The sequence below is a fragment of the Furipterus horrens genome, unplaced genomic scaffold (assembly GCF_987537825.1).
Source record: "Furipterus horrens unplaced genomic scaffold, mFurHor1.1.pri manual_scaffold_6, whole genome shotgun sequence".
In the NCBI taxonomy this organism is placed as follows: domain Eukaryota; kingdom Metazoa; phylum Chordata; class Mammalia; order Chiroptera; family Furipteridae; genus Furipterus; species Furipterus horrens.
Window position 1 is genome coordinate 111348473 of NW_028327176.1, and position 11772 is coordinate 111360244.

Below are 11772 nucleotides of genomic sequence, written 5' to 3' on the forward strand. Positions count from 1 at the left end.
TGTCTGTGTTTATGTGATTGGGGGGGGGCATTTGTTTTTTTGGTTTTTGCTTAATCCCTTACCTTTTTTTCACCAGCCCCCAATCCCACTCTTTTCTGAGAGCTCCCATTTTCTGTGTATCTATGTTTCTGTCCTATTATGTTTTTATTTTGTTCATTATATTCCACATATAAGTGATATTATATGGTACACTTGAATGTTTATGGCTTTGTTAACCAATCTCACCCCAATAAGTTCAATTTAAAAATATATACAGAACATTTTTTTTAAAGCTGATATGGGAGTAAGTGGAGGCTACACTAACCTCCTCCCAGGACCAATCTGGAATCATAACTAAATTGATAAGACAGCATCCTGAATAACCAACTGAACACTAGCTGGAGAGAAGCCTTATAACCAAGGACAGATGGCAACAAGACTGGTAGGGAGTGTGGAGGAGGAGCGAGAGGGCTAGCGTGGTTCCCATGGGTGGCAGCTGAAGTTCCAGAGGAATATTACAGTGGCCGGAGGTTCTCCCCAAGAAGTATGGAATCTAAACCCCAAGCTGGGCTCCCCAGCCTACAGTCCCACAACCAGAAAGGAACCCATGTAACAGCCAGCTGTGAAAAGCAGCAGGGTTTCTGTCTATCAGGGAAAGATCGCTGGAGACAAAGAGAGCCTCTTAAAGGGCCAATGCATAAAATTTTATTTGCAGCCATTTACCATGGGATCTAGCAGAGGGAGGGGAGAATAAACTGGAGACACTTGAGGAAAGTCTAGGTTTGGTGGCCCTGGGGAAAGAACTGAAGGAACAGCCACAAGGATTTCTGTACTGAGTCATTCCCCATAGTGCAGAAGCCATCTTTCATCTCAATCAATCCATCTATCAAAACTTCAAATCCTGTGGCTGAAAGCTGCTTTCAATTACATATGTACATTTGTGTTTCTTCAGATTTTCATCAAGAAGATTGATTCTTCCATAATGAACTCTTACATCTCTTTCACACTCCTTGTGGATGGTCTGGATTATACTATACACTGAAGTAATTTTCCATCATTTGATTGCCCTCCAAGAATATTATCAATATTTTTTGTAGTTGACTATTATGTTAGTAAGTGTTACTGAAGGAGAAATGATGTTCCATGGTCTCAAGGATTTATTATTGAAAATAAACTCATTGATTTTTATTGTTCCAATTAATGTCTTGCAGTATGACCGCATTTCACATGGTACAATAGAAAATCTTTCATGCTGAATGTACAGTACCATGCATTTCAAGAAAGATCATAGCTGCATGTTTTGATCAATCAGGAGATGAAGTAGTAGACACAATTGACACAATAACTCAGGATTAATTTTATACCAATAAAATTCTTCTCATTTGAAAACTTTATCTTCTGCTGAATTATATATTTCTCATTAGGTTTCCAAATAAATACCTCTTGTTGACCAAAATGAACATCTGGATAACTGCATGAGTGATGCATTTAATTTCTTTTAAAAACAAAAAATCTTCAAATATACAAAATTATTATAAATTTACACTTATAAGAACATAAGTAAAATTGTCATACTCAGTACAAGCATTCAGATAGATGCTACATTAACAACTGCAACTTTGGCAATGAGTACTAATGGATAGTTACATGTCAGGAAGGATGATAAATACAACATTTTTAATTCATTAAGCAGGTTAAAAAACAGATTAGCCAAAATCACTTCTCATTTTTTCTGCAACCCAATTTCGAGCTAAGTGAGTAGAAAAAGAAATCTGAGATATTTGTTTTTCTGTAAATTTAAACCATACATGTAATGAAATGAATAATCAGGTAAAATAATTTCACTTTTTTCCTCAATATTTCCACAACTTTTATCCTCAACCCTTATGCCCTCCCCCATACTCTCCTGGTTTGTAATTATTCCCTCAATGATACATGTATTTTAGTAAGCTAAATATTGTAAACCCCCTAATTATCAGAAAATCTAATAAGATACAAATATTATTGGCAAAGAATTATGCACCTTTTTAGGCACATCTTGTGTTAAGAGCAGAATTGAATTGGACAAAGGAGTATTTTATCAAAATAATCTTTTCAGTTTAGTTTGTTTAAGTTTATAGAGAACATAAATCCTTAATTAGACTGGATGGATGTATCTAAATCATGTAAAAGGAAATTCAAATTATATAATAAAACCTTATCTACAACTCAACATTTCAAGTTAAAAAATGAAAGGTTAAAAATTTCTAAAACCACAAGTTGACACTTTATCACTAAAGTGAACATTTTTTTTTTGTGGGTCATACAGTCACCTTGTAAACTGTAGATTAGTCACTGGTCTGAAAACATAAAGGTCCTATAAATGTGTGTTATATTGCTAGGCATAATAATGTGTAAGCCAATTTCCACTGAACTGTAATCTGCTCTAGCAAAGATGATACTTTTTCTACAGGAAAGAGGGCATCCATTTATGCTGTGCTTTTTAGTTGGGAGAGAAGGGAAGAAATCAATAACCCACCATATTTTAGTGTGCCTGGATAGTTGGGTAATATAAGGGAGCTGTCAACACATATTACTAAAGGAACCTAATGCAAATTCCTTCATTTTCAAGCCTTGTATCAGAGGTATAAATGCAAGAGAGAGAAAAAACTCAGTAATTTTATAAATCCAATCATTAAATGATAGAATGTCTAACCTCATTAGAATACAATGTCTATAAACATTTTAGAGTATTTGTTTCTTCTGTAAGAAGATAAATTGCATGAAGATTAAACACATGCAAGCAAGGACGAACTTTTGTGCATATAAAAATATTCATAGAAAATAGATAACAAATTAATGCTTTTTTAGATATTCAATATCGGATATTTGCATATCTTTATGTCAGAGTCTCTGTAAATTAAGTTAAATAATTTCATTTGCCCTGGTTACTTCTATACAAGTTCCCTGACAAAAGGATTCCTCTTGACTTCTAATGACAGATAGGTTAATTAAGCATCTATTTGGAGTATATATAAATGTAATATATTTCTCTCTTATGTTTATGGTCACTTGAATATCCAAAGGAACTCAATACTCCTGTTAGAAATCCATAAAATATATCAAGTGGTGGAAGGTGCTCTTAACTGTTTATAAATCTTATTTCCAGCAAGAAGAGGAAGAGAGAGGGAATGATGAATTGTAGCAGTTGCCAATTTCTGTAATGTAAATACTTCCATTATGGTTAATTTTAAGCTACCACATGATTCAGGAAGAAATGAGCTTGTATGAGCTGACACCAGTACAACACTGACATCTTATTTTGCAACTTCAATGATTAACAATGACATTCACTTACAACTGTCCTTCAATAAAAGGAGGTTGATAGAAGGATCTCAACTATTCACTAAAAGAAATATTACAAAGTTACTCATATGCCTAGTCTCACAAAACAGAGAGCAAGAGATATAAGAAATATGCAAAACAGTTCATCTATCTCTTTTTTTCCTTACTGCCTTGAAATATCATATTCTAGGAACATTGGTGACACTTCATGAAGCTCAGCTTCTTTTAGATGAAGAAGAGTGTTATGTGACAAATGGTGAAAATTTCCTACCAGCACCACCGCTGACCTACAATATTGAATTTTCCACCGGTTTTCTTAAACACATGGCCTCATGTTGGTCCAGAAAAACAGATGGTCAAAAGACCTATGAAAAATACTCAACATTACTAATAATAAGAGAGATGCAAATTATTAATAACCCCACAGTGAGATATCACCTCACACTTGTCAGAATGGCTACTATCAATAAATCAATAAACCACAAGTGCTGGTAAGAATGTGGAGAAAAGGCAACCCTAGTGCACCATTGGTGGGAATGCAGACTGGTGCAGCTACAGTGAAAAACAGTGTAGGATTTCCTTAAAAAAACTAAAAGTGGAACAGCCTTTTGATCCAGCAATTTCACTTCTGGAAATATATCTAAAGAATCTTGAAACACTGCTTTGAAAGAATATATGTTTGTTGCAAGACTATTTACAATAACCAAGATCTGGAAACAGCCTACGGGCCCATCAGGAGATGAGTGGATAAAAAAGCTGTGGTGCATTTACACAATGGAATATTACATGGCTATAAAAAAGAAGGAACTATTACTTTTTGTGACAAAAAGGATACACCTGAAGATTATTATGCTAAGTGAAATAAGCCAGTCAGAGAAAGACAAGTACCATATAATCTCACTTATATGGAAATTTAACATACAAAATAAACTGACAAAAGTAAAGAGATTGGCTAAAGAGAATATATGCATAACCCATAAACACAGACAACAGTGTGGTGATGACCAGATATAAGGGTGAGGGGGGTGAGGGTGGGGAGTGTGATCAAAGGTGTGGAGAGTGGGGACATCTGTAATAGTGTAAACAATAAAAATAAAGTTTAAGAAAATGAAGCATTAGTAAAACTAGGAAATATGCCCAAAGTTTCAAAACCCAGGTCTGCCTACTGAAAATCTGAGATTTTAGACCCCTATATAATTGAGAAAGCTGCACTGTGGCCTATATTGGCCACATTGTCATCATTTTCATATATGATTTAAATTTCTTCATTTTATTTGTAAATTTAATCCTTATTGTATTTTTTCCATTATAATTTAGTCCCCTTATACATCCCCTCTTCCAGCAATCACCACACTGTTGTCCATGTGCATGAGTCCTTTTTCGTTTTTGCTCCACTCCCTAATCCACTCCACACTACCTGTCATCTGCTCCATTTTGCTTGTTAGTTCAGTCTGTTCATTAGACTCCACATATGAGTGAAATCATATGGTATTTATTTTTCTCTGACTGGCTTATTTCACTTAGCATAAGGTTCTCCAGGTACATCCATATTGTTGTAAAGGGCAAAATTTTCTTTTTTATGACCAAGTAGAATTTTATTATATAAATGTCCCATAGTTGTTTTATCCACTCATCTATTGATGGGCACTTGGGCTGCTTCCATATTTTTGTGATTGTAAATAGTGTTGCAATGAACATAAGGATGCTTATGTTCTTTCAATTTGTGTTTTGGGTTCCTTCTGATATATTCCCAGAGGTGGAATCAGTGGGTTGAAAGGCAGATCCATTTTTAAGTTTTTGAGGAAAACCCATACTGTTTGCCAAAGTAGCTGCACCAGTCTGCATTCCCAACAATAGTACAGAAGGACCCCCCTTTCTCCACATCATCATCAGCACTTATTTGTTTATTTATTGATAACAGCAATTCTGACAGGTGTGAAATGGTATTTCACTGTGGTGTAAATTTTCATTTCTCTGATGATTAGTAATGTTGAGCATCTTTTAATATGTCTATTGGCCATCTGAATGTCCTCTTTGGAGAAGTGTCTGTTCAGGTCCTTTGCCCATTTTTTAAAGATTGTTTTTGTTGTTGTTGTTGTTGTTATTTTTGTGGTGTTGAGGTTCTTAAGTTCTTTTTAAATTTTGGATATTAACCCTTATCAGATGAGTGGGAAAATATGTTCTCCAATTCTGTGGGTTGTCTTTTTATTCTGTTGATGATTTCCTTTGCTGTGCAAAATCTTTTTAGTTTGATATAGTCCCATTTGTTTATTTTTTTCTTTTGTTTCCCTTGCTTGAGGAGATATATATGAAAAATATTGCTACAAGCAATGTATGAGTTTTTGCTGCCTATGTTTTCTTCTAAGATTTTTATGATTTCATGCCTAACATTTAAGTCTTTAATCCATTTTGAATTTATTCTTGTGTGGGGTGTAAGAACATGGTCTACTTTCATTTTTCTACACATATCTGTCCAATTTTCACAACACTATTTATTCAATAAACTATCTTTAGCCTATTGTATGTGCTTGCTTCCTCTGTCAAATATTAATTGGCTATAAAGATGTGGTTTATTTCTGGCCTTTCTATTCTGTTCCATTGCTCTGTGTGTCTGTTTTTATGCCAGTACTAAGCTGTTTTGATTACTATGGCCTTAGAATATAGTTTGATATTAGGTAGTGTGATTCCTCCAACTTTGTTCATCTTTCTCAGAATCACTGTGCTATGTGAGGCCTTTTGTGGTTCCATATACACTTTAGAAATATTTGTTCTAGTTCTGTGAAATCCTTCATTGAAATCTTGATAAGAATTGCATTGAATCTACAGATGCTTTCAGTAGAAAGGACATTTTAAGTATGTTAATTTTTTCTATCCTCAAACACAATATGTGCTTCCATTTGTTTGTATCTTCTTTAATTTCTTTCTTCAGTGTATTATAATATTCCAAGTATAGGTCTTTTATATCCTGAGTTAGGTTTATACCTAGGTATTTTATTCTTTTTGTAGCAATTGTGAATGTCATTGCTTTCTCCATTTCCATTTCTGTTGGTTTTTATTGGTATATAAAAATACAACCTATTTCTGTATATTAATTTTGTATCCCAATAGTTTTCTGAATTCATTTATCAGTTCTAGTAGTTTCTTTGTGGAATCTGGGGTGTTCTCTATGTACAGTATTATGTCATCTGCAAATAAAGACAGTTTTACTACTTCCTTTCTAATTTGGATGCCTTTTATTTCTTCTTCTTGTCTGATTGCTCTGGCTAGGACTTCCAGTACTATGTTAAATAAGCGACGTGAAAACCACCATCCTTGTCTTGTTCCCGATCTTAAGGAAAAAGCTTGTAGTTTTTGCATGTTGAGTATGATGCTGGCAGTGTGTTTGTCATACATGGCCTTTATATGTTTACTTATAATCTCATTGTTGACCCATTCATTGTTTAATAACATATTTTTTATTCTCCATGTCTTTTCATGTTTTTCAGTGTTCTTCTTGAGATTGATTGCTAGTTTCATAGCATTGTGATCAGAGAAAATGCTTGATATGATTTCAATCTTTTTAAATTTATTAAGACTTGTTTTGTTTCCATACTGTAATGTATTCTAGAAAATATTCCACATTCACTTGAAAGGTATTGTATTCTGCTGCTTTGGAGTAAAATGCTCTGAATATATCAATTAAATCCACTTGATCTAGAGCATTGTTTAAGGCCAATATCTCCTTGTTGATTTTCTGCCTGAAAGATCTACCCATTAAGTCAGCGTGGTGTTAAAATCCCCAACTATGACTGTATTTCTGCTGATACCTTCTTTTATGTTCATCTAGAACTGCTTTACCTATTCCCATGCTTTTATTTGAAATGTAAATATATACTAGGGTTATATTCCCTTATTGGATTATTCTCTTATCAGTATGTAGTGTCCTTCTTTGTCTCTTACTATAGTCTTGGTTTTAGTCATTTTGTTGGATAAAAGTACTGCTACCCCAGCTTTTTCTTTTTTGTTTCACAATTTCCATGAAATATTTTTTCCCTTTTCTTTTGTTCTGTGTGTATCTTTCAAGGAGATGGGTCTCTTGGAGGCAGCATACATATGGGTCTTGTTTTATTATTCATTCAGCTACACTATGTCTTTTGATTAGAGCATTAAAGTCATTTACATTTAAGGTGATTTTTGATAGATAAATATTTAGTAACATATTATTGTTATATTATTTTCTTCTTTTTTTTTCTTCGTTTTTCTTCTTCTTCTTGAACAAGCCCTTTAGTATTTGTTGCAGTAATGGTTCGGTGTTAACAAATTCTTTAGCTTTTTCTTGGCTTGGAAGCTCCTTATTTCTCCCTCCATTTTAAATGATAGCTTTGCTGGGGAAAGTAGCCTTGGCTATATGTCCTTGCTTTTCATGGCCTTGAATATTTCACTCCACTCCCTTCTGACCTGAAATGTTTCTGTTGAGTATGAGATGCCAGTTTAATTGGTGCTCCATTGTAGGTAACTACCAGGTTTTCCCTTATAGCTTTTAGGGTTTTCTCCTTATCTTTAAGCCTTGTCATTTTAATTATGATGTGTCTCATTGTAAGCCTCTTTGCATCCAACTTGTTTCTGACTCTCTGAGCTTCCTGGACTCGTGTGACTTTTTTCTTCACCAGATTAGAGAAGTTTTTGGTTGTTACTTGAAATAGGTTCTCAATCTCTTATTCACTCTCTTCTCCTTCTGCTAATCTCATGATGCAGATGTTGTTACACTTCATGTTGTCCAAAATGTACCTTAAACTCTCCTCATTTCTTTTAATTCTTTTTTCTTTTTGCTGCTGTGCCTGGGTGTTGTTGTCATTGTTGTTTTCTATCTTGTCTTCCAAAACACTGATTTGATCCTCTGCTTCATCTAGCCTACTATTTATTCCTTCCAGTGTATCTATCTAAGTTATTGTATTCTTTATTTCTGACTGGTCCTTTTTCTCATTTCTGTATCTTTTTTTCATGCTGTTGAGTAGCCTTATAATCATTACTCTAAACTCTCTATCTGGTAATGCTTGCCTCCTTTTCATCTAGTTTTCTGGAGAATTCTTTTGTTTTTTTCATTTTGGGTCTGTTTCTTTATCTTTCTATTTTGTCTGCTTCTTTGTGTTTTCTGCCTTAGATATAAACTAAGTAGCTGTTAGACTGATTAGTTTTTATTCTCATCAAGCTGTAATCAGCAGTCTGTTGAGCACCACAGAGTGAGTCAGGGTAATTCCTGTGGGTGGGGCTCTTGCTTTCCCTCAGCCTGACGCCATTTGGAGAGGGCTGCTTGCCTGAGAAAGATGTCTTCTGCAGTATGGGGAATGACTCAGCACAGGAATCCTGGTGGCTTTTCCTTCAGTTCTCTCCCCAGAACCACCAGCCCCAGACTCACTCAAGTATCTCTAGTCCACTCTACCCGCCTTCTTTCAAAGCCTAGGGTAAGTGGCTACAAACAAATTTTAGTGTGTTGGCCCTTTAAGAGGCTCTGTGAGTCTCCAGTCATTTTCCCCCAGCAAACAAAAACCCTGCCACTTTTCACAGCTGGGTGTTATCTGGGTTCCTTTATAGCTCTGGTGCTGTAGGCCAGGGTGCCCAGCCTACCTTCTCAGTGGCAACCCCCCAACTGTTGAAATATTGCTCTGGAACTTCAGCTGCCTCCTGTGGGAGCCCAGCCAGTCCCCTCACAACGCCTCGGCACTCCATACCAGTCACACTATAGTGAAGTTGTTTCTTCTGTCGTTGGTTATAAACCTTCTCTCCAGCTCGTGTTCAGTTGGTTATTCTGGATAATTTCTCTACACTCTAGTTTAATTCCAGGTTGGTCCTGGGAGGATGTTAGTGTAGCTTCCACTATCCTGAACCTCTGCTTAACTTTCTTCATTTAAAATTGATCAGTATCACAAAATCTTAGCTCTTCATACTTTCTATTAAAGCATTGACTGTCCACTTTTTATATAAATGATTTTATAGACATTAGTGTACCAAAAAAAGGGTTTATTGCCATCAAGCGTTTTTTCCCCTGAAATCATTTATTTTGTTTTTAGAGAATTTGGCCATGATCATATAGTGGTTAGTACTCTGCATTGTATTATAGAGAATTTCCCTACATACACAAGGATCATTACATTAAACATGTTGTTCTCCCATAGGTATTGGTGCTTTCTGTACTAAAGCTGATTATCTTAAGGCATTATTAATAATATTTATTTTTATTTTTTATAAGACAACTTTAAATACTATAAATTATAAAGAATCCAGTAAACAATCCAACAAATGTCAAAGAAAGGATTTCTAGTGTATGTCCTAGAGCCTATTCAGATGAAGAGTCTCATTGCTGAGAAAACTAATACAAAAAATAATGACTCAGATGTATGACAGAATCTTGAGTTATTAGCTAAGATTCATATTCTCAGGAACTACCAAGGCAGGAATTTTACATTAAAACTTTTAGAAGTATTTTTAGGTCTTATATTAACAATTTTTTTTCTAGTTAACTACACAGAAATTAGTAAATATAACTGTTTGTTTGGGATGCTATAATATGCAGATGGCTTATAAACAACAGAAATTTGTTTCTCACAGTTATAGAGGCTAGCAAGTCCAGGATTAAATTGCCAACAAACTCAGTGTCTGGTGAGATCCCACTTTGTAGTCCAGAGATTGATATCTTCTCATTGTGTTCTCATATGGTAGAAGGGCAAGATGGCTCTCTGGAGTCTCTTTTATAAGGGCACTAATTACATTCACAAGGACTTCACCCTTACATCTGATCACCTCAAATGTCCTAATTTCAAATACCATCACATTGAGGATTATTAGGCTTTAATATATGAATTGAGGGAGGGCAAGAAAGAAGGGATACATTCTATCTATAGCATTTTTCTCCTGTTCCCTGCAAATTCATGTCCTTTTCACATGCAAAATACATTTATTCTATCCCAGTAGCCCCCCAAGTCTCATGAGCATCAACTTTAAAGTCTAAAGTGTCATCTAAATATCATCTAAATCAGATGTGGGTGAGACTAAAGGTAAGATTGATCCTGAGGCAAATTTCTCTCCAGCTGTGTACCTGTGAAACCAATATGTTATGTGCTTCCAAAATACAATGCATAGGAGTGGTATCGAATGGGCATTCCCATTCCAAAAGGAGGAAATTGGAAAAGAGAAAGAGATAACAGGTTCCAAGGAATTCCAAACTACAAGGCAAAGTCCATGAGATCTTAAGGTTTAGAAATAATCCTATTTGGCTTAATGTTCTACCTACAAATCCACTGGGGCTGTGGTACCACCTCTGCAGCTCTGCAGAGCTGGAATCCAAAGCAGGGGCCTCTACTGATCTGAGGTCTCGGGGGAAGCCTCACCCCAAAGCTCATGTACTCTGTGCACCAGCAGCTGTGGCATCTGCTTGAGCGATGACCACCACCACACTCTGCACCATGTGTGATCACTGGAGCCACCCCTGGGGTACAGGCTGTGGCAGCTGAGAAGTGCAGAGAGTAGAGCCTTTGATGGAAGGCAGCTCCAGGCCATGCTCCAAGATGTCACAGACACCAGCAGCCCCTCTTAAATGGCTCTGCCACCAACTTTGCACTCTGGCCCTATAATGGGAGGGGCACCCTGATGTTTTATGAATAATCTTTAGACACAGTCTTCCATTGTGTTGAATAATAGCTACCTGGCTTCTGCTGAGATAGCTAACTAATCTTTTTATCCAACAGTTGGTTACCCACACCCTTAATGGTCTCTTCCAACCACACTTTCCCATCTTTTGCAATATCCATAAGCGAAGAATATTTCAAGTCTTTAAGTTCTGCCTCTCTTTTTAATTAATTATTTAGTCTCTAAATCATTTATCTCTTCTAAGATTTTACTACAAGCAGCCAGGAGGAATGAAGCTGCTACTTCAACACTTTGCTTAGAAGTAGGTTCAGCTAAATATCCACTTTCATTGTTCAACAGTTCTACTTTCCACAAAACTCAAGGACACAAACACAATTTGGCCAAGTTTTTGCCATTTTATTATAAGAATCACCTTTCCTCCAGTTTCCAAAAAGATGTTCCTCATTTTCATCCAAGACCTCATCAGAATATCCTTTAACATTCATGTTTCTATCAACATTTTGAGGATTAGGTGTTCTCTGTGAAGACTGATTCAGCTCTATCATTCAGGGCTTTCTCTTTTCAGCCCTTCTCTTTTTTTAAGTTCTCAACAGAATCACCTATAATGGTTCACTAATGATAATATATATTTTAGCCATAATGCACTTCAAAATGCTTCTAGCTTTTACCTCTTACTTCCAAAGCCACTTCCACATTTTTAGGTATTTGTTACAGCAGCACCACATTTCTAGGTTTTGGTATAAGCTCATTCATAGTGAGTTCAGTGGGTTCTCAAATCATCCTGCAGTTATTTTCCCAGATCCAGAATGCATGATTTTAGTGCACATACTTAGCAGCTAGCAATGT